The sequence below is a fragment of the Impatiens glandulifera genome, chromosome 1, assembly GCF_907164915.1.
Source record: "Impatiens glandulifera chromosome 1, dImpGla2.1, whole genome shotgun sequence".
Lineage (NCBI taxonomy): Eukaryota > Viridiplantae > Streptophyta > Magnoliopsida > Ericales > Balsaminaceae > Impatiens > Impatiens glandulifera.
In genome coordinates this window covers 145,673,129-145,692,530 of record NC_061862.1, presented here as the reverse complement: position 1 = coordinate 145,692,530, position 19,402 = coordinate 145,673,129, and positions in this window count along the sequence as shown.

Genomic DNA, 19,402 nt, shown 5'->3' with positions numbered 1-19,402 from the left:
CGCAAAACGAGTAACTAGTCAGCCTTACTCGACGCAACACTCGACGTTTAATAGAATTGACACAAAAATTTTAAAGAGAGAGTAAACTCTTACAAAGAATAGTATTATATCACTTGAATACTTGGTGATTTACAATGTAATACCTCACATGTATTTATAGGACTAATTCTAGCTATTAAATTAATGACGCATTAATTTAAGGCATTTCCTTATAAGTGTCAATCAGTGATGCACTAATTTAGGGATTCCTTTTAATTGTCAATCAGTGATGGACTAATCAAGGACATTCCTTTTAAGTATCAATGAGTGATGCGTTAATCAAGGACATGCCTTTCAACTCTCAATTAGTGATGCGTTAATCAAGCACCTGCCTTCCAGCTAGAATATTCCTTGTGTTGGGCTTAAGCAGGCTTAAGCCTCCTCCTCTTCTTGGGCCAGGAAGATTGGGTTGTGACATTCTCCTTAAGCCTCCTTTTCTTGGGCCAGGAAGATTGGGCCGTGACACTTTGTAGTGGAGTTATTATTATCTTGTCATATTAAGATTGTTTGGGGGTTCTTCCTCCTCAAGATAGGGACAGACATAAGCTCATCAAGAACTCTTTATAGGCTCAAAAACAAAGAAGTAGCCACGCTAAAATTTGAAGGGAGATGCGTATACAATTTTTGCGACACTTAAAATGACACATGTAAAACGTTTTCGAACATTAAAAGATGATGGTTTTACCAACGTTTATCACATGGAGGCATTATATTATTATTATTATTATTATTATGTTGGACGATCTGTTTTTTTATTTGGTAGCTGATTTTAATATTTATTGACACTCTTTTCGTTTTAGCAATTAATTTTAAGATAACGAGAGAGTCTACAAAGAATTATTTGACATTCTACCATTCACCCAACAAATAAATTTTATCTATTCAAATTTTTTTTATTACATAATTTTACATTTTAATTAAAAATAACCCTTAATTAACTCCAACTGATGACAAAAAAAATATATGCATGTAACATATTCCAATAAAATTTATTTTCAAACATATATGTCTCTCATTTGTATTACACTACATAGAAAAACAAAGTTAACATGAAGATGATCAAAGACAACAAAAGATGTATAAAAAACAAAAGAACTGATAACTTTTTATAAAAAACAAGCATCAAGAACATGACAATAATTGACACAATATATATACCCTCTAAGATCGACATACATACATACACAAAGAAATAGTGAAGCTACAAATAACATGGCAAACAAACAAGCCTCTATGGAGATTAATTAACACATGTGAGTCATAAAATAACTTTACTGTATTATGTTTACTCATTATGATCCAACAAATATGGATTGTTGCCAACTTCATTGTATCTTTGGCTCTACATACATTTTACTTTATGTATTTAGCTTATTGCACATTAAGTTACTTGTTTATATTTCTTATTTTATTTTTAATCTCATTCACTTATATCTATTATTGGTATCTATCAATTCAACTTGTCTGATTTTATTTATTTTCTTTTTAGGATTGTTTTTACTCTCATATTTTTTTTGGAAAACAACTTATTGTCATTTTATTAAAAAAAATCTCAGAGGAGAGAAAATGAGTTTTAAAAACAAATCTAGAAAGATCTTAACTTTATTAAAAATACCAACTGAGTTTCAAACAACTGAATTACAGACCAATAAATAATTGAATTACAAATAAGCCATCAAAAAGAACTATTTTAACCTTCCTTTCTTTGTAATGATTTTATAGGGGATATTTCACATTTGATTGAGCTTCCAACTGCGCAGGTTGGCCAATTGACATTTGGAATATTCATATACTTGTTAATTCTATCTATTTTCGCCAATATTTTCCGGAATGTTATCCAAATGATGAATTGGTGTCGATGTATAACATTTAAAGACCAGACTACATTATGTCAATCGACCACCGCCTCCTTTGTTTTAATGATCTTCAATACTTTTCCTGGCACGAACATTCCATTCGTAACAGTATCCAACTCTTTGTATCATTGTTTCCATTGAATTGCATATTTTTGACCAGATTCAGAATTCTGACTCCTTCTAAAATACTCATAAGAATAGAGCTGCATTTTCCTTGTTGCATATCTCTGACTGAGTACAAGAAACAATTTCTTCTGATTCTAACTCTGACTCTGATTAATTGGAATTTCTCCTGAAGAATTATGGGATTATTCTTTAGCCATGGATCGTGCCAGAATAATATTCTCCTTACTTTACCGATTCTGAACTTCATCATCTGATATGCCTCTCCTCTAGTTCATAGGATTTTCTTTAAGGACAATGCCATTTCATTTTTGATTTGGCATGTCCATATGCTGGCTTCTCCTTTCATTAATCTCGTATGAACCCATTTGACCCATAATGAATCTACTTTCATCTCAATGGCCCATACATGTCTGATTGTGAGCGCTCAATTCCATATGACATAATTTTTAAGTACAATCCCTCCTTCTTCCTTAGGGGTACATAGAGTTTCCCATTTGACCTTGTTGCCTCCTCTACCTTGAGTACCATAGATGAAGTCTCTCATCATCTTATCTAGTTCAACCATAATTTTTTTAGGAATGACTATTTATTGTGCTCAGTAGCCAATGATTCTCATAGTAACTCTTTTCACAAGCTCTATTATTCCTGCATATGACATACTTTTTGTAGCCCAACCTAAAATAGAATTTTTAACCTTTTCAATAAGTGGGAAAAAATGTGAACTTTGAAGTTAATTTGCAAATAAGGAGACTTCAAGATATTTAACTAGAAGTGTTTCTTCTTTTATCCCCATGATATTAAATATATTCTACTTCAAATCCTCCTTCACTCCTCCTCCATAGAAAGCCTGCTGAATTTTATCTTCATTAATGAATAAACCTATAATACTAGAAAACATTGTTAGTGTTTCATTGATTGTACTAATAAACTCAACATCTACGTGAGCCACTAAGAACAGATCATCAACGAAATAAGCGTGTTTTATTTCTTCTTCCTTGCAGTAGGGGTGAAATTTGAACGAAGAGGTAAGGTGAGAGAGGATCTTCTTGACTTACTCCCCTTTCACTCTTGAAGAAGCCACTATGTATGTCATTCACACTAACAATGAAGTGAGGGGTCGAAACACACTACATTAACCACTCGATAAAAATGTTAAGGAAACGGACAACATAAAGGAATTCATGGATGGATTCCCATCTTATCGAGTCAAAAGCTTTCCAAATGTCAATTTTGAAAGCCACTCTCTGAGATATAACTTTCTTTGCATAACTTTAAAATAAACTCTGCATAAGAAGTATGTTATAGGAGATGAAGCGATTCAGAATAAAATCTGATTGCCCTAAACTAATTAATTTTGAAATAACAGTTTTAAATCTTTGTGAAAGGATTTTAAAGATGATTTAATAGATTACATTACAGCATGAAATAAGACGAAAGTCCTAAATTTTTTCTACTAGTGAGATTTTGGGATCAGATTCAATACTGTAACGTTCCTTTGCTTAAGTATTTTTCTGTTTTGAAAGAATTTTAGGACTCCTTCACTTACATCTTTCCTGACTATCTCCCAGTTTTCCTTGAAAAAAGCCGCATAGTATCCATCTAGCCCAAGACTTTTACCTCCTTTCATCATAAGTAGAGCTTTCCTGATCTCTTCTTGACTGACCATTTCTACCAGCTGAGCAACATTCTCATTGTGAATTCTTCTTAAAACAATATGTTACAACACCCGCATCAAGTCTTTCGTTACTCTGTTTTTTTCCAATCAGACCTTTATAATAACTATCAGTTTCCTTTTGAACTACTTCCTATCCTTGAAGCATTTCCCCATTACAATCTTTTAATTTGAGGACTTGCTTCCTAAAGTTTTGAGCGGCGTATTTTCTGTAGAATATGGTCGTATTTTTGTATCCCAAACAAAGTCAGCTTTCTCTAGATTTCTACTTGAAGAAACTTTCTTATTTTGAGTAGAGCTCTCTAAAACTTGTTAGGGCTTCTTTCTCCTCAACTTGATTGTTAGGTATGTTCTGCATCCTCAAGTTTTATACTTTGAATATTCTCTAATTTTACTCGTACTTCCTCTACACTTTTTGATATACTACTGTAATTCATCCTATCGAACTTGTTGAGCTTACCTTTTAGGATTATAATCTTTTCGCAGACTCTAAACATCTTTGTCCCGTTGATACTAGTATTTCAAGTTTTCGTCAGTATTCTTTTGAATTCTTCGTCTTTCATCTAGAAATTGAAGAATTTGAAAGCCCTCTTCAGTCTTTTTTCGTTTTCCTAAAAATATTTCAACGGGCAATGATTAGAGATTCCTGGCTGTAGAACATGTATATGGCTTCTTGGGTAGAGATCTGCCCATTTCTCGTTAATCAAATCACGATCAATGCGACTCTTTCTCATTTCCTCTGATCCTCTAGTAGCTGATCAGGAAAATAAATTACTTGAACTTGAAAGTTCGATATAGTTGATGTCTTTAATGCATTCATTGAAGTTCAACATGTCTTGCATGATCTCCGTTTTCGGTTCTCTTTCTTGGATGAATTTGATGACATTAAAATCTCCCATTAGGATCCAAGACTCGTCATCATCGACTTTACTCTTGAGCTCTCTCCATAACCATCTTCTTTAGTCTGCTACATTACTTCCATATATAGAAGTAAAGTAGTATTTCTCCTTTATTATCCTACTAACAATCTCCATCATAATGACCAGCTTACTATCAAATAAATTCTTGACCTCAACTAGGCTATTAATCCAGCCAACTCAGATTCTGCTTTAACACCTTTCTAAATTGTGAATATAAGACTAGTTGCTTCCAAAAAATTCGTTATATATAATATCAATTTGATTGTGCCTTACTCTCGTCTCTAGTATACCCATAATTGTGATTTCATACCTTTTAATTATTCTTCTGACTTCCTTCCTTTTGATGGGGTCGTTGAGCTCCCTAATATTCCAAGTCATTATATTAATGAAGAATGGTTTACAACGTTCTTATTTCTTCCTTTCCTTTTCCCTGTATTATCTCTCCATATGTAGGTTTGTATGAAATTACAAGTCTAGGATGTTGCATACCTCTCATCTGCGTTGGGGCTTAAACCGTTTTATTAGAAGAGGAAGTTCATTCACCTACGGTTTCTTTGTTTCCTGCCTATTTTGGGTGTGTTCTATTTCTGGGTTACCCTTCTCTACATTTTCTATTTACTTTGGTGCTTCAACTTGCCCTTTTACATTTTCCTTTTCCTTTCTTGCTTCCCTCTTCTTGTGTTTTATTTCCTTTTATTCTTTTACATGAGTTCTGAACTGCTTTTCTATTAACATTATTTTCTTTTGTTGCTTGTTTTTCCACTACTATTTCATTTGCACTAGGAACCTTCTGTTGATTGAATTCTCTATTTTGCATTTGATGTTCCTAGTTTTCTTTCTAGTTAGCCAATGATTTAGGGAATCTCACTCTAGAATGTTTAAAGGTATTGCACTTCATGCATCTGTATGGTCGCCATTCATAGTGTATGCATATATTGGTAGCATTGCCCTTTCGATCCACCAGTGTAATTTCATCGGGGAGGACGCTCTTGGGTTGAACTTCAATGTTCATCCTAGCGTATGTGAGATTTTCGATTTCCTTAGTATTTTGTCAATGTATAGAGAGTTTCTGAGAAGTCTAGCGAAATGGCTTAATGCTTCCGCGTTGTACATGTGGGTAGGGATATTTCGCAACTCGAACTAGATTTGCATTGATTCTTTTGGAATATTGTCATAACTCGTACCCTCCTTCTATTTTCGATCCTCATGCATTCTTTCTCCACGTGTGTATGTCCCAGCTCCAGAATTTTCGGAAGATTGGCATCTTGATTGAATTTCAGGAAATACATGTCGTGGATGTTAGAGGTGACCTTCATCAGACTTGCTTTTCCCCATTGCTTCATGAGTTCTTCCTTGATGGCTTCAAAAGTGGTAAGTTCTTTCCCGATATAGTTACCCACTTTCACATATTTCCATGATCGAACGCATTTTTCTTCCACGTCAAATGTAGCTTGAACTCAAAGGAATTTTCTAGTTTTTCCACCTTTTCTTTGAACTAGGGTTGGCAATTTTGGACACGACGCGAAAACACAACCTGAACCGAACACGAAAAAAATAGGTTAGGGTCATGTATTTTTTTGTTTAGGCCAAAATCAGGTCGACCTGTTTATCCTGATTAATAAGCAGGTCAAAATCGGGTCGACCTGACATGACACAAAGTAAACTCGATAACCCATTTACAAGTTTCTTTTGTTGAATGTTGAGTTATTCTTTCTTAGTCACTTATTCATTTTCTTTTATAAAATTTTGTATAAGTGAATTTGTGATTTAACCTTATTTTTATTTTGTATTGCTGTCATTTTAATTGAAATATAGATATATGAATTAATTATATCGAGTTTGATCGAGTTAAGTTGGGTAAATCGGGTCAAATGGGTCAAGTTCAGGTCAAACACAAATAAACATGTCAGGTTCAAGTTAGATATGTTTTACCCGAATTATTAAACAGGTTAGGTTTAGGTTAGAATCGTTGAACCCATTAACTTGTCAACCCGAACCCGCCAACCTGAAACTTACCTAAATTGCCTCCACGGATTTGAACGCACCCAGGAAAATATGTCCATTTTTTGGGATTTTGCTTTCACTTTTCTTTACTAAGTTTTGACCCTGTTTTGTCTTTGGATTCTTCTTCCAGACTTGATCAACCGACCAATTTGGGTTCTTTTTCAGAGTATAAACATTTGTCTTGGTACATTTTTTCAACACTTTCATTGTGTTGACCGACCAACTAAGAATAACGTCATACTCCTCTTTCTTTAGAAGGTTCCAATCTTTGAGGTTGTGCAGGTTTAGTTGTACAATGTTTTGATGAGCCCTTTCTTTGTTGAGAATCATTTCCTCATTCTCATCTTATATCAACATCTTTAAAATTTGGTTTCTCAACCTTTTGAGGTGTTCTCTCTCATTGAAACTCACCATCCATTTGCCTTTTGCTTTCTCTTTGGTTTCCCCTATTTCCCCTGCTTTTTTATTTTCTACATTATTCTGACATTTGTTTCCAAACCTAATTTCTTCCAGACCAACACTATTTTGCTTTCCTTTTTATCCTTTATGTCTTACCAGTTTTCTCAGATTGATTCTAATTCCCAAAAGAATCAGCAACAAATTCAATTAAAAAAGTTATTTTATTTGGGCAATAAGTATAAATTTCATTTTTTATGTTATCTCTGTTGACATTCATCTTAACAGAATTATCGAAGGCTATAGTGGAAGAAGGCATACTTAGAGCTTTTCCAGAGTTGACATTGTTGTTTTTGCTCACGAGTTTAGGGGTGTCATCATTTCCTTCTTTAGCCAGTGTGTCTATGTTTTTATGAGTGATAATGGGGTATGTGTCCCTCTTTTCTTTATGTTGGTTATCTGCATTCTGAACTTTCATTGGGTGAGTGGAGTAGGAATTCGATACCTAAGGTGAATGTTTGAGAGAATTGGCCAGGCTTGAGCCAACTGTTGACAAAAAAGAAAGATTCCCTATTGTAGAAGCCTTCATAGACTTCATGCTTCTTGATGTTAATTCGAAGTGGGAAAAGTAGACATATTTCTAATTAGCAAAATAACAAACAAGAAATCAGTATAGGTAATATTCTGTAAAATTGTGAATTTTTGCACTATTGAAAATCGAGAATGTTTCTTGGTGTCGACTAAGATGTGATCGAGATAGTCAGTCGACTGAGAATGCGACCACAATTGACTATGAATAAGAGAACTGACAAACAACCGCGCTTACAACGATCAATACGACTCAATATTGTTCTCTATCAAGTGAACTTGGGTATTGCTAGTTACACAAATAAATATATTAATGTATTGGAATTTGGAAGTCAAAGAGGGTGCTCAAAGGCTACACCAACTACTATTTGTGGGCCCTATTTCTCTAAGAAAGAGTAGGAAAAATACGAATCTTTATGAATTTATTTTGAGAAAGTGAATTACAAATGTCGCAGGATCATAAAAAGATGCTAAGTCATGTTAGTACAAGTATGCCATCAAAGGAGAGAAATCCTAAAAAAAATAAAAACTCTAAATCTAAAAAGATGAAATCAACTCTTTTGATGATGGGATTAGCTCCATTTCTCACATTGTGGTTCATGCAATATAATGTGTCTATATTTTAAGCAATAACTGGCTCTTTTTTTTTCTTTTTTTCTTTTTTATGAAAGTTAAATTTATAAATGTGAAAAGTTACCATTCAATATGTAGGAAACTCACAATTCTGATACTTTCGTTTAAATGAGCTGAATAATTCATATGGTTCACTTTCAACTTTTTACTTTTACTTCTTATGTTTTTTAACAATCTTTTTAGTATTTGTTATTACAAACTAAAAAAAAGCTTAGTTTAATGCAATTTTTCTTTGGAACAGGGCGGAATAACATATAACAATTAGAACGTGTTCTCTTTGGTTTAAAATAATTCTAACAATAATCAAACATAATTTTATTCACTTTTTCATAATAATTTCACTCAATTCATTAATCACACTACTAAAATATCATATATTTTAAAAAAATTATTATATATTAATATCCTTTAAGTTTTTTTAAAAAAAATACTCGTCACTTTAAAATTAACTCACAGTAATATTTTTTAAATAAACCAAATTTGTTTTAAAAATAATATCTAACATCTTGGCCTTGGTCGGGATCGTGTTATTTAAATAACGAATTATATGGAAAAAAAATAATTGGTTATTTGAGGATATTGCGATTTTTTCTTGGCGAATAAGACTTAAAAGAAGGTTAATATATAATAATAAAATAATAAATAATAATTTTAAAATGAAAGATATTTTAGTATTTATTTAAAAAAATTAATGATATAATTAATATGAGAGACAGAGAGTGATATGATTAATTGTAATTTTTAAAATAATTCACATTAAACTCTTCTTATATTAGTGTATATATTACTACCATTTTCCATCGAGAGGAATGATTCTTTCTATTATAAGAAGATTCTCTTCCTCTCTTGATTATTTAAAGAGAAAGGAAATTAAAGGAGATGTTTGATGGTTAATTTAGACTTCTTCTTTTTTATACCGTTTCATTCTAATATTTAAATCATTGTTTTTAATCTCTATTCTTAAAACAATAATAATTTTTTATTATAAAATTATATCACTAAGATTTTGTTTGGATAGAGAATTTTTAAATAATGCTTGGATTGTTTAAAAAATATTGATAGAAGGTGGTTTTGAAGCGGCTTAATTTTTTTTTAAAATATATATTTATATCTATAATATATATATTTTTTAAATTAAATAAATATTTTAGTAATTTAATTAATTAATATAATTAAATAAATTATGAATAAAATAATATTTAATTACGATTTGAATAAAAAAAAACCTATAATACTCGTCCCTCTTTTGTTTTAAAACTTAAGTAACTCATTTTTAAAATAATTTAAAAGCTGGCTCCCATTGTTGGGGGAACTGACACACTGCATCCACTCAAATCCACTTGCCTCTATAAGTATTTGAATTAGATATTTGTTATTTAAATAATTCATCCATCATTTTATTTATATTGTATCAATTAAATCAATATATTTTTAATTAAAATATTAAAATAATTTCTATTTATTTTTTAAAACAGTTTTTATTTAATTAAATAATAATAATACTAAAACCCAACTTTCCATAACAGTATCAAACAAGAACCCAAATCCAAACATTGTTATCTTTTTTTCTTAGGCTAGTTTGATTTCACAACTGAGAATAAACAACTGTATATAGGAATAATTATTAAAAAAATCGAATCAAACATACTTAACGTATTATTTTAGACGTAACAAATAAGTTGAATCAATCATATCCTTACAACCCGAGCATGTTCTAATCTTGGATATTCTTGTGATTATTGTTTATAAAAGAAATAAAGATATTTGAGATTTTTTAAAGATTAATTATTAAAAAAAAAATTCTATTTAAATATGTTATTAAAACATTACCAAAAGTACAAACAGACTCAACATTATTCAAAATATTACTATCATCTAATAGAGAATCTAACAAATACAAAACATTATGAACATTATGAAGTGATCCAATACTAGAATTTTATTCGAATTAAGGTCCTGCATAATACATTTTCTTTTATCAAAAACACATTTCATATTTTTATGTTGTAAAACTTTTTGACATATAATCAATCTATATTGAAATTCTAGAATAAAAAATACTTTTTTGAGAATTAATTCTTCTGTTAATTTTACTTTCCCCGTAAAATTAACAAGTTAAGCTCTTTTTCATGACAAATATGATTACTCGCACCAGTGTCATGATCCAAACTTGTTTTCCAACACAATTTTTTATTATATTCATTATATTATGTTTAGTTCTAAAAACATTTTCTTTTTGAAAAGTATTAATACAATACGTACCTGCAGTGTTTTCTTTTGAAGAAGATATTCTATTTTTGTTTCCATTCTGCAACTATCTCATCAACACGTTCAATGACTGTATTGCTTCCATGAACACAACAAAATTATCCACTCTTCCAAATTTGACTAATTCTAGATCAAATGGAGCTTTCACTGATTTCTTTCTTTTGCAATCTTTGTTTCCTCGAAACCAATATGGAAATCCAATAATGTGGAAACACCCTTCCTTTACATGACCGCTCATTCTTTACAAACCATGTTTAGAAGTGTTTCCTCGATATCCTTTATGATCTCCTATGTTCTTTCATTTTCTATTAAATTGTGATTTTCCATAATTCTCTTCTTGTGTTTTGTAGGGCATAACAGAATGTCCTTCAGATTCTTGCAAAACTTCGCTATTTTGTCTTTATCTTTGGACAAAAAGTAGTGTCGAATAGGCTCTGTCAATGTTAGGGGGCAAATCCAAGACCAAAATTTAGTTCTTCACGAAATCATATGAATCATTTAACACAGTCAAGAATTGACTACGTTTTTTGACGTCTTGTTCTTCAAATTGATTAGAAAGAATGTAACAAGGATTGATTCTAACCTTGCATTTACATCGGGGTAGTGGATTGATACAACGAAACTCATCCCACCGTCTATACATCTTCGAGTGATATTTCTCTAGACCTGTGTTCTATTATTTTAAAGTATTAATCTCTTTGTTTAACTGAAAATAGTTTTGTTAATTCTTGACTTGATACCTTTTCTTCAACCCTTCCCTGAGTTCCAAAGTGGTATCCGTATGAATGAAGTCCTCATTTATTTCCTTCGCTACTAAGTTTAATATACATGATCTCACTAATGAATCTGCCTTCATCCATCGTTGACAATCATTGTCATTATTAGGATAAGGAATTGCATTATCCACGAACCTTAATTTTTGTTTCGTAGTTAAGGCGATCTGAATGCTACGACTCCAACTGATATAATTTCCGCCCGTGAACGGAGTCATAACAATCGGAACACCTGAGTTGTCATTAGTCCCCACATCGAGCGGATCATCTGCAAGCTTCATTACACGTTCTATGTGTTTACCTTTCTGTTGTTTCTTCGATCTGTAGGTAGAACTTATGTCTTCTGATTCTTCTACACTTGCCTCTTCTTTTGATTCGTCGTCTACCTCTGATACCAAGTAAAATTTCTAGATCTTGTTTTCTTGGAGAGTTTGAGAAGAGCAAGAGAATATTGAAAAGAGAAAGATAAATGGTTGAAACTTAGTGAATCCTACGGGCTCACTTCCCGTATATTAAAAATAAAATGATGGTATACATATTACATTTTATTCCTTCATTTATCTTTTATTAACTAAATAGAAGACTTGTTGAGTTATGGAGCTTACACTTATAATAAACTCTACATTGTTAATTAGAATTTATTGGGTTTATCTTTTTTGGTTTTGGGCTTGGGCCTGACCAAAGTTTTTAGGTTTATTACCTGAATGTTTACCCTATAAATATGTAATTATTAAGGGTTTACATTGGTTAGACAGAATTCTAGACAGATAAAGTGTGAGGAAAAAACTTTGTATTCCTTCTTCTTCTTCATAGTAAATCTGGTGGTGGCTGAAGTGGATGTAGCTCAATTTGAGTGAACCACTATAAATCTGTGTGTTCTTGTGTTCTTCTTTCTTGTGTTTTTACAGATTGTTTTCAAGCTGGTAGGATTTGGGAGATACAAATCCTAACAACTGGTATCAGAGCAGCTAGGCTAGATCTGAGCATTGGAAACAATGGCAAGTGAGAACAGTATAGGACATGGGATTGGAAGATTTGATGGGACAGATTATGCCTTCTGGAGAATGCAGATTGAAGATTATCTCTATGGAAAGAAGCTTCATGTTCCTTTGAGTGAGAAACCAGAGAAGATGGATGAAGCTGAATGGAAACTCCTTGATAGACAGGTTTTGGGAGTTGTTCGATTAACGCTAGCCAAGACAGTTGCTCACAATGTAGCAAAGGAGAAGACCACCATGGGTCTGATGAAAGCTCTTTCTGATATGTATGAGAAACCATCTGCTAACAATAAGGTACACTTAATTAAAAGACTCTTTTACTTAAGAATGGTTGATGGTACTTCTGTCACTACTCATTTGAATGAATTCAATACAATTGTGAATCAATTGCTATCTGTTGAGATTGATTTTGGGGATGAAGTTAGTCCCCTGATTTTGTTAGCATCTCTACCAAATAGCTGGGAACCTATGAGGGCAGCAATTAGTAATTCAGTTGGAAATGCTAAACTGAAATTTGTTGAAGTTAGAGATTGTATTCTTGCTGAAGAGGTTCGTAAAATTGATTCTGGTGAAACGTTCAAAAGTTCTACTCTGAATGTGGAAAACAGGGGCAGAGGTAATGATAGAAATTTCAACCGAAGTAAGAGCAGATTTATGTCAAGGAGCAGGAGGAGTCAGTCCAAGTCTGGGAGGACATTTGAGTACTGGAATTGTGGTAAACAGGGTCATCTGAAGAGGACTGCAAAGCACCGAAGAAAAACAGTGATGATAAAAATGATGCAGCCAACGTTGTTACAGAATCTGTCACTGATGCGTTACTTCTGTCTGTTGATAGCCCGATAGATTCATGGGTTTTGGACTCAGGAGCGTCTTTCCACACCACTGCTCACAAAGAATTAATGGAGAATTATGTGGCTGGAAACTGTGGGAAAGTTTATCTCGCAGATGGTGAGCCACTGGATATTGTTGGCATTGGTGACATCAAATTGAAGATGGCAAATGGTTCTGTTTGGAAGATTAATAAGGTGAGAAACATTCCAGGTTTAATGCGCAATTTGATCTCTGTTACACAACTTGATGAAGAAGGTCACAATTTCAGTTGTGGAAATGGTGCATGGAAGGTGACTAAAGGAGAAATTGTTGTTGCTCGAGGTCACAAAACTGGAATGTTATACACGACTTCAACTTGCAGAGAAACAGTTGTTGTTGTAATTGATGACTCGAAGAACAGTGAGCTATGGCATTGCAGGTTGGGCCATATGAGCGAAAAAAGGATGAAAATTCTTTTGAAGAATGGACAGATTCCAGAACTAAAGTCTGTTGAACATCAGTTATGTGAAAACTGCATTCTTGGAAAACAAAAACGGGTGAGTTTCTTAAAAACTGGGAAGGAGCTCAAGAAAGAAAGACTAGAGTTGGTACACACTGATGTGTGGGGAACTGCACCTGTTTCTTCTATTGGCGGATCATACTACTATGTGACTTTTATAGATGATTCAACAAGAAAAGTATGGGTTTACTTTATGAAGCACAAGTCTGAAGTATTTGCTATTTTCAAGAAGTGGAAGGCTTTGGTTGAAAATGAAACAAATCAGAAAGTTAAGTGCTTGAGATCCGACAACGGAGGTGAATATATCAATTCAGATTTCAAAGAGTATTGTGCTGAGAATGGGATCAGTATGGTGAAGACTGTTCCCCGAACGCCTCAAGAGAATGGAGTAGCTGAAAGAATGAATCGAACATTGAACGAGCGTGCTAGAAGCATGAGATTGCATGCAGGGCTGCCTAAAACCTTCTGGGCAGAAGCTATTAATACTACTGCCTATTTGATAAACAGGGGACCCTCTGTTCCTCTTGAATTCAGAATTCCTGAAGAAGCTTGGAGCAATAAAAAGGTAAACCTTTCTTATTTGAAAGTGTTTAGATGTTTATCATATGTTCATATTAATGAATGTGATAGGAACAAGCTTGATCCAAAGTCTAATAAATGTTTTTTCATTGGTTATGGTGATATCGAGTTTGGTTATCGTTTCTGGGATAATCAAAATCGGAAGATCATTCGTAGCAGAAATGTTATCTTCAATGAACAGGTTCTCTACAAAGATTGTGTTGGGAAGACATCAGGTGGTGATTCCAAGTTGGAAGAGACTGGTACAGTCGATTTGAGAGAATTTTCAGCTGAATATATACCGGTTGTCGAAGAAGAACAATGTGTTGTTGAAGATGAAATCGTTGAGAACGTGGCCCCAGAGGTAAATCAGCAAACACCGGTTATACAGTTGAGAAGATCATCAAGGAATCGAAAACCAGTTGAGAGGTGGTCTCCATCTCTAAACTATATCTTGTTGACAGATAGAGGTGAACCTGAATGTTATGAGGAAGCAATACAATCTGATGAATCGGTTAAGTGGGAGTCTGCGATGAAAGATGAGATGGACTCTTTGATGTTGAATCAGACTTGGGAGCTCACTGAGCTACCAAAGGGAAAGAAAGCACTTCACAACAAATGGATCTTCAGGATTAAAGAAGAACATGATAAAACCATGAGGTACAAGGCAAGGTTGGTTGTGAAAGGATTTCAACAGAAATAAGGTATTGACTACAATGAAATCTTCTCTCTAGTAGTTAAATTGATGACAATTAGAACTATTTTGAGTTTGGCTGTGAAAGAAGACCTTTATCTTCAACAAATGGATGTCAAAACTGCTTTTCTTCATGGTGATCTAGATGAAGAAATTTATATGCGACAACCAGAAGGATTTGAAATCAAAGGAAAAGATGAGCTTATGTGTAAGCTTCAGAAGAGTCTGTATGGTTTGAAACAGGCTCCAAGGCAATGGTACAAGAAGTTTGACAGCTTCATGAAAAGTAACAATTTTTTGAGGTGTGAAGCTGATCATTGCTGCTATATCAAGAGGTTTGATAAATCGTACAATATTCTTCTTCTCTACGTTGATGACATATTGATTGCTGGAGCAAGCTTAAGAAAGAGTTGTCTGAAAAGTTTGCAATGAAAGATTTGGGTGCTGCAAAACAAATCCTTGGGATGAGAATTTTCAGGGATGAAGAAGTTCTCAAGCTTTCACAAGAAGAATATGTGAAGAAAGTTCTTAGCAGGTTCAACTTGTATGATGCAAAACCAGTTACTACCCCCTTAGCTAGTCACTTCAGACTATCTAAAGATCAGTCGCCTTCAACAGAGGAGGAGAAAAATTACATGGCAACTGTTCTTTATGCCTCTGTCATTGGTTGTATTATGTATGCGATGGTTTGCACAAGACCAGACATAGCACATGCAGTGGGAGTTGTTAGCAGATTCATGAGCAATCCAGGAAGCAGTAAAGTGGATACTACGATACTTAAGAGGAAGTACGGGTCTTGCTTTGTGTTTTCGAAAGTCTAATATGGGATTGGAAGGATATGTTGATGCTGACAATGGTGGTGATGTTGATAGTAGGAAGAGCACAACAGAGTACATTTATACTCTGGGAGGTACTGCAATCAGTTGGGTTTCAAAATTGCAGAAGATTGTTGCTCTTTCTAGTTGTGAGGCAGAGTATGTTGCTGTGACAGAAGCTGCTAAGGAGATGGTGTGGTTACAACCTTTTTTGCGAGAATTGGGTCAAGACTATGAGGGAAGTGTGTTGCGATGCGACAGTCAGAGTGTCATTCATTTGGCAAAGAATCCTGTTTATCATGGCAGGACGAAGCATATACAGGTTCGTTATCATTTCATCCGGTCAGCTTTAGAAGATAGAGTATTAGCTCTTGAGAAGATTCCCGGAAGTGAGAATCCAACTGATATGTTGACGAAAGCTGTGACAAATGAGAAACTGAAGTTGTGTGCAACTTCAGTTGGTCTTCTTCGTTAAGAAACCGAATGGAAAGCCACTACCGATCGAGAGATGATGAAGTTAGTCTCCAAGTGGGAGATTGTTGAGTTATGGAGCCTACACTTATAATAAACTCTTCATTGTTAATCAGAGTTTATTGGGTTTATCTTTTTTGGTTTTGGGCTTGGGCCTGACCAAAGTTTTTAGGTTTATTACCTGAATGTTTACCCTATAAATATGTAATTATTAAGGGTTTACATTGGTTAGACAGAATTCTAGAAAGATAAAGTGTGAGGAAAAAACTCTGTATTCCTTCTTCTTCTTCATAGTAAATCTGGTGGTGACTGAAGTGGATGTAGCTCAATTTGAGTGAACCACTATAAATCTGTGTGTTCTTGTGTTTTTACAGATTGTTTTCAAGCTGGTAGATTTGGGAGATACAAATCCTAACAAGACTTAACTTATAAACTTAAAAGTAATAATATTAAATTATATTTGTATTTAGACTTAAAAATCCTAAACTCTATACAAACTCGATTCTATACAAACTCGATGCATTATCCATTTATACCTAATTTATATATATATATATATATATATATATATATATATATATATATATATATATATATATATATATATATATATATATATATATATATATATATATATATATATTCACAACAGCATCACATAAAAAATAGTAGTGGATAAATGATCATAACACACATTAACAGACAAGTCTTAATTAACTAAGAGCTAGATTGACATTAATATCAACTAGAACAATGAATCTAGCAAGTCTTCCGTACAACATTAATATTCATATGTAATCTAGACCTTAGCTTATCCGGAACCTTAAATAATTTCTACACAATACCAACATTTATTAATTCATCATATTTATACTAACTATGTATAGCTAGTTAATTAATAATTAATATGATTAATGAAGAAACTTAGTGACCTACACCGAGGCTATGGCCTGGATCAGTTGGTCTCGTCACTTTCTTCGGCGAATCTGTGGGGCACCACCGTGGAAGTTGTTGCCGAGACCACCAGATTGGTTTGGGGGTTCTCTTTTTCTCCAATGGCAGCCCATTTGTTACTATTCTTCCATTCTTCTTTCAGTTGTCTCCTTCAGAGAAACAGATAAACAGATGATGATCATCAAGACAAGTAAGACTAATAAATATAATCAATATAATATATTTATTAGAAATATAATATAAAGATAAGATATAGTATTATCATAATATAATATGATATTTCCAATATATTATATTGATTATATTTATTAAAGACCATTAAAATGAAACTTTTGGGATCACTGATCTGGCCATTGGGAGAGATCAAGAGAGAAAATCAGTTTTAATGGAGCTAGCTAGGTAAGGAGAGTGTTGTTTGTGGGTGGTTGTAAGCTGATTGAATGATGAGTTATTTATAGAGGAAACAGTTTTATTTGATTACTAATTCACTTGTTTGTTGTAAATGAAATTTGATAAAAATAACATTTTTGATACAAGTGTTTAAATATATTTGAAAAGAAAATGATATTTACATTTGTTATTTTATTAAAATTTACTATAATTTTAAAACGTACAATTCATGATATAAAAGATAATATTAATCAATACTATTCGAGACTAGAATTTGGTCAATTTTATTAAATAAAGTTCGAATTTAATAGTGTTGACACACCTCTTGCGCCACATTTTAAATTAAGCTATAAACTTTGTACTTCAAACGATGATGAGAAAGAAGATATGAAGAATATTCCTTATGGTTTTGTTGTTGCAAGTCTTATGTATGTCATGGTTAGCACAAGTCCAGATATTATTCATGTCGTTGATGTACCTTTCCAATCTAGGAAATGAACATAGGAAAGTTGTCAAGTGGATATTGAGATATATTCGAAGTGTATTAATTTGTAGACCTTGTCTTGGAAATAAGAGTTTAAATTTATTTGGTTATACCGACTCTAATATTGTAGGCGTACACACTAAAAATGTACATACCAATTTATAAAATTAAAATAATTATTTGATTTATTTTTGAATAAATAAAATCAAAATAATTAACCCAATGCCAAAGCCCAATTAAAACAATTAATTAGACTAGTTATTGTAATAATTAAAGCCTAACTAATTAAGAAAAATAGATAAAATAAAAAAATAATATTTGGAATAAATGTTGTACTCATTTTATCTCAAAATAATTTTTTTTTTTAAATCAGGGATTAAAATAAATAAATTATGATGAAATGAGTTACCCATTTCATCCCCAAAATTATTTATTTAACCCTAAAATATACAAAATATAAAATAAAATAAATCCATATTTATTTTAATATTTTTTTGTATTTATAAAGATCAAAATTTTAGTTAAAAAGGTGAAAGAAAAATTAATTTCAAACAAACTCTTAAGGTTTTAAAATAAATATAAAATTGTGATCTAGTGTAACCGAAATCCGAAAGAAATCTTACAAACGGAACCGCACACATTGAATCAGCGTTGGATTCTCATCCAATGCTCTAGACGCGCCCGTGTAACCCGTTATAGCGGAAAGAACGCGCACTCGCGCCGCACCTGATTGGCTAACACATGTTAGTCTTATCGCTAATGGAACGCCCAGACACAACAACGCCTTGATGGATCCCTGACGGAACGACAAATGCACGCAAATGACTCCGTTTTGGCCTCCGATCGTCTTCCTCGTCGCGGTGCCAAAAGGATAAGGATGAAATCGAATCCTTGATTTTCTAAATTTGGAACTCATTCGATAGTCCACATTTTCGGCTGATTCAAAATGTGAAATGAACACCCTACCACAGTGATCATTTCTCCTATCTAAATAGGGATGATTCATCCCTATTCCGGCCAAGTTGATGAAGAACAACTAAAATACCATAAAAGGATTTTGGCTGATTCAATTCACTTGACTCATCCAACCGACATTGGGAGGCTATAAATAACCCCTTAAATCAATCCAAAGGTAAGAAATCCACTTTCCATCTTGTAATCAAAATTTTACAGAAATCCGCAATTAAAACTTCAAGCTTTTGGAAATTTTGAATTTTCATTTAAAGTCTTAAATCTTGGATTCGACCAACCCAAAATGAACAGCTAGTGTTTTGTTTTGGCACCAATCAAATATATGAGATATAAGTAAGCTATTGAATAACTCATTTCTCTTGAAAACAACTTTAAAATTAAAAATCCAAATTTTGATAACAAACTATTTTGAACGATTTGATCATCATGCAGGTTGATTAATGCCTTGAGATGATGATCAA